The sequence below is a fragment of the Manis pentadactyla genome, chromosome 10 (genome assembly GCF_030020395.1).
Source record: "Manis pentadactyla isolate mManPen7 chromosome 10, mManPen7.hap1, whole genome shotgun sequence".
Lineage (NCBI taxonomy): Eukaryota > Metazoa > Chordata > Mammalia > Pholidota > Manidae > Manis > Manis pentadactyla.
In genome coordinates, this window is record NC_080028.1 from 45,133,095 (window position 1) to 45,138,252 (window position 5,158).

Below are 5,158 nucleotides of genomic sequence, written 5' to 3' on the forward strand. Positions count from 1 at the left end.
TTTTTGCCATTGAAAGGGACAGTCACAGCTGTGAGTTGAGGAGGCCGTAAGTTATAAAATGCAGAGAAATAAAACATGTTGGAAAACACACTGCCACCCAGTAATATCCACTAATGTCATAGATATCAAGTAATATCAATACAATAAATTACCTTATAGGGAAACTCACCTTATTCTCCATCTGTGGTTTGCAGTTCGTTTTTGCCAACTTTTGGGAGGAGGTAGAATTTACTCTTTTTGAATCTCAAATATCTAGTCCATGGGGAGCCTCTGTCCCAAATGCAGACTGAATGAGGTTGGTTTCCATACATCAGTAAGATCAATGCATCTCACATATATATATTTTTTAATCATTATATAGGGAGGTGATGAAGACAAAACTGAATCTCAGTCACTTACTAGCCCCACAGTGACAGTGAGAGTGGGCAGTCTTGTATATGTTGAGAATGATATTTCTCGGAGGAAAGTGGTAAATTTTATCATTTATTTAGTGAAATTGCTTCAAACTTTAATTGATCCAAATTCAAAATAAATAACTCTGAGACACCCTGGGAAATTTTTCCCTATATAACAGAGAATGCCAGTGTGATTGCATGTACAGGCCAGAAGGCAGAACTCTTATACCCAAAGGATCTGCTCCCCACAGGCTTTACTGCATCACTAGGACTTGTATTTTTCTTAAAAGCTTCAAAAATTAAAACACAGTGATTCTGAAGGTTAACAAGCACTGGGCATTTTAAACATTGAATTGATGGTTACTTGAATGAAAATGTGGCTGAGGTCACCCCTTTACTATCAACAGAGAAGAATTAAAGTTTTGATTTAAAAAGTAGAGAATAAGTTTAGATCCTGGAACTCAGGAGAGGGAGAGCTGGAGTTACAATGTTGGCTGCGCAAGGACTGAAGCTCTTCTGGAGTGGATGGGAATGAAGCAGGGAGGAATCAGGAGTGCAGAAGCAGACCTGGCCTGTCGTTTAGTTTGGCCCATCAGATACATCTGGCGAGTACATGGCAAGGTGCTCTCTCTGCAGTGACCTTCTCTCCTGTGAGCACAGGGAGGAGTTACTCTGTTCAAAATTTAGGCCTGTGAATTCTGAGCCATGCCCTTGCTCACCCAGCTTATGGCGACAATGACTTTGAGAACTTCAGTAGAAACAAAAGAAACTAGAGAAACAGAATGAATAGCTACCAATATAACTAAGAGTGATTGCACGGGAACAGAGTTGTTAATGTCCCCAATCCAAAGTTGCATTTGCATCATTCTCTTGTGCTACCATGTCACTGAATATGCACTAAAAGGACATACTTTCTCCCACTGGTGGTCTGAAATCTCCTTAAGGTGCAATTACTTAATGGTCATGTCTCCAGTCTCTGATATGCTCTTTAAATAATAGGTGCTTATTAAATATTGTTTGGATGGATAAATGTAGATTGCTTGCTTGAGCAACCTAATGTAGTTTTGATTCTCTATTCAGAACACACATTGGGTACAACTGGGGCAATTGCTGGAACAGTTAAGAAATTAGTTATTCTTCTCACGTAAAGTCTGTAGAGTTTCCCTATGCTCTTTGAGGTTGCCTAATTTTGCTCATTCAGCAATCAATTCTCCCTAATAAAACACATTTTAGGGCGATATGTTTATTATTAACTACAGATAACATCAGAGAGAATATATTAGCCAGATCTTTTACAGAATGTGTACCTGAAAGCAGCTACTTAAAATATGAATATCAGGGAGGGTAAGTTTGGACATGAAGTGGAGGGCAATTCCCTGATCGCCTGTCTAATGGATTCCCCAAGCGAGGCCTAAAACTCTTGGGAATGGACAGTGGTAAATGTCAATGAGGTAGTTAGGATACTTATAATGTATTTACAAAGATTGGTTCATGATTGTACGCTTGTTTCTGGATATTGCTTGGAGATACCTCTATGGGCAAGTTACATATTCTAAAAGTCAACATAAGAAGCAATTTTGGGAGCTGGTTGGTAAATTTGTGGGGAGAGATGATTTGACAGGAGGAGCTAGAGATATTCAAAAAAGAGTTTGCTGAAATATACCTTGGGCAGATTCTGACTATTGAGTGCTGCAAACAGCAAAGGGTTGATCAGGTAGCAAAGAAAGCAAACACCACAGATCCTTCCCTCTGGGCTCTGCCCACACCCCAGAGCCCCACACCAGGACTAAATCTGGCTGATTTTCAGGTGCCAGAAACACTTTCTTTATACCACTTCAAGATACCTTCTGCCTAAGCAGTCCAAAAACTGGCTTAGAAATTCCTCCATTTTCCTAGATATAAAGTGAAAAAACAAAAATACATGTTTGTATTTTAAACATTTTGTCTCCGTATTTAGACATAATTTTTAGTGCCAAGAGCTGAACTAAAGCTTTTAGGTGAATGTGCTGCTGTTAAAATTCAGCGTAACAACCTAAGATGCTCAAGGTGAAATACCACTGAAATGTTTGTCCAAGCCCATAAAATGTACAACAATAAGGGTAAATCTAAATGTAAACTATGCACTTTGATGTGTCAGGGTACGTCCATCAGTTGTAACAAGTGTACCACTTTGGTGAGTGGTGAGGGTGTTGATAGCAGGGATGGGCTGTGCATTTGGAGAGTGGTAGTATATGGGAAATCTCTGTACTTTCCCTCAATTTTTCAGTGGTCTTAAAATTGCTCTAAAAATTGTTTTAAAACACAATAAAATTCTAATGAACAGATCCTTCCTGATTTCGAAAATGGAGTATTTCAATGTGGTGTGTAAAAGCAAAGAAACCTGAAGAAGGGAGAAGAAAACTACAAAATTGACTTAATTTCCTCCAGGGTAAGGACAAATAAGATCTGTACCACAGAAAAATGTTTCAGAGAAACTGCAGATTACACATATGATTTATATTTTGTTTTGCTTTTATCTTACATTTTTGTAAATGTGCTTGCTAATCAGGGAATTATAAGCATAATATACATCTTAGATATTTCCTGTAGCTGCCTCCTGGTAAGATGGTCTTTTTATCCTTTCCATGCTCTAATTGTGAAAGTAAAGTTTTTTGATTTCATGGTACAAAAAGAACTACTGACTATATTTATTAAACACTGTACAGTTGTTCAAATATACTTTTTATTTTTTTCATATTTTTAATTGTTCATACAAAGTAATGGCCATAGTATGAGTATAAGCTTCTTTTATACTTCAAAGATATTCAGAAAAAATAAGACCCTAGTATCCCAGTCTTTTCTTTCTTTTTCATTTAATATTTCTAAAAATACTGACAAAACTTCAGATATCTTCTAGCTTCTCTTCTTATAATTTAAGCATGCATCTATTTGAATATGTATTTACAAATATGTTTATACACTTACGATCTTCATTTCCTCCATCTACAACAGGTGTGTAGAAAACAGCTGAAAAAAATAGTCCATGGAGTTCCTGATGTAAAACCAATGAATTTCTTAAAAATATTAATTTACTTTCGCATAAAAAGTTCTAAATAAGCACCAAAGGAAATATTGTCCTTCGAGAGAAAAAGAAGCAATAACAAGCAATTCAGTTCAAGTAAAAAATAATAAGATTCTAATGACAAACAGGAAACCTATTCTGTATAATTTGTCCACACATGGTTTATGCAGTGTAATGAGTGAGAAGATGGCTTTCTTATTTAAAATTATATTCATAATAAATATTTAATGTAGAAAAATTCAAAACTAAATATGAATACTGAAAAAACAGAAACTGCAGTATCCAGGAATGAACATTGTTAATTTGAAGTCCTTCCACATATATCCTGTAGTAATGTTAACTGGTGTACTTGCTCCTCCCAGTTTATGATAAAGGATACCTCTCAGGAACAGCCAAACGGGAGATTCACAGGGCAAGTTATGGAGATGGGGATGTGTGGGGTTTCCATGCCCTCTCCTGGTACACCAATCTTCCAGCACTTCGAGGTCTTCACAAACCCTGGAGCTCCTGTAATCTCCTTATTCAAGAGTTTTTATGATATTTAATCTCAATCCTACCTTGTTCTCCCCAGAGATTAGTGGATGGGGCTGACACTTCTAATGCTCTAATCAATTGGTCTTTCTGAAGACCGGCCCCCTCTGAGGCTATCTAGGGAACCCACCCTAAGTCACCCTATTGGCATAAACTCCTGGTAATAAATGACACCCCTATGGACTAGGAAATTCCAAGAGTTTTAGGCACTTTCTGCCAGGAACAGGAAATTAGACCAAATATGCCTTATAATATATTTATATCTATGTACAAGGCATACATATCTACAAGGTGAAACAGCTAAATGTAACAGCAGAGTAAAAGGTCTTTATTCTTTCTTGCAGCTATTAAAAGAAAAAGCAGATAAAGAAATGGGTATGTAAGATGAAGATTAGATCATTATAACAGAGAAACTATAATAGATATATGTAGGAAATGTCCCCAATAATGGAAGAGAAATAGGCTTTCTCACGGTTCTGGAGACTAGAAATACAAAATCAAGGTGCTGGCAGTTTTGGTTGCCTCTGAAACTTCTCTATTCCTTGTGTCTTCACATGGTATTTCCACTCCACATACCTGTGTCTTAATCTCTTACTATAAGGACACAGCCATATTGGTGTAGGGTTCATCCTAATGGCCTCATTTAACTTATTGCCACTTTAAATATCCTGTCTCCATACACTGTCACATTCTGAGGTACTGGGGTTAGAATTTAGCATATGAATCTGAGGGGATACAACTCAGTCCATAACGGGATCCAAAGGAAATGTACAGGCTGACATTGTGGGAGGTTTTGAATAGCTATTAGAAAATATGTTAGACATATCAGAAAGCATAAAGAATAATATAAAACATATGCTTAGCTGAAGTAAACATTGCCAGTACATCGGAAATCTTTTACACAAGCTTCCCAGTTATGATCACCTCCCAACTCCAGAGTTTTCCTTATCTAGAATCTAGCATTTCTGGTTTCTCTGAATTCTTTTAAAATTACATAAATATTATCATACTGCATACTGTCTTTCAAATTTATTTTATTGTGGTAAAATATACCTAACATGAAATTTTCACCAAATAAGACTCAGACTTTATATCAACTAAAATAATCACCCATTCCTCCCTCCCTCAACCTCTGGCATCCCCCGTTCTACTTTCTGTCTCTGTGAAATTT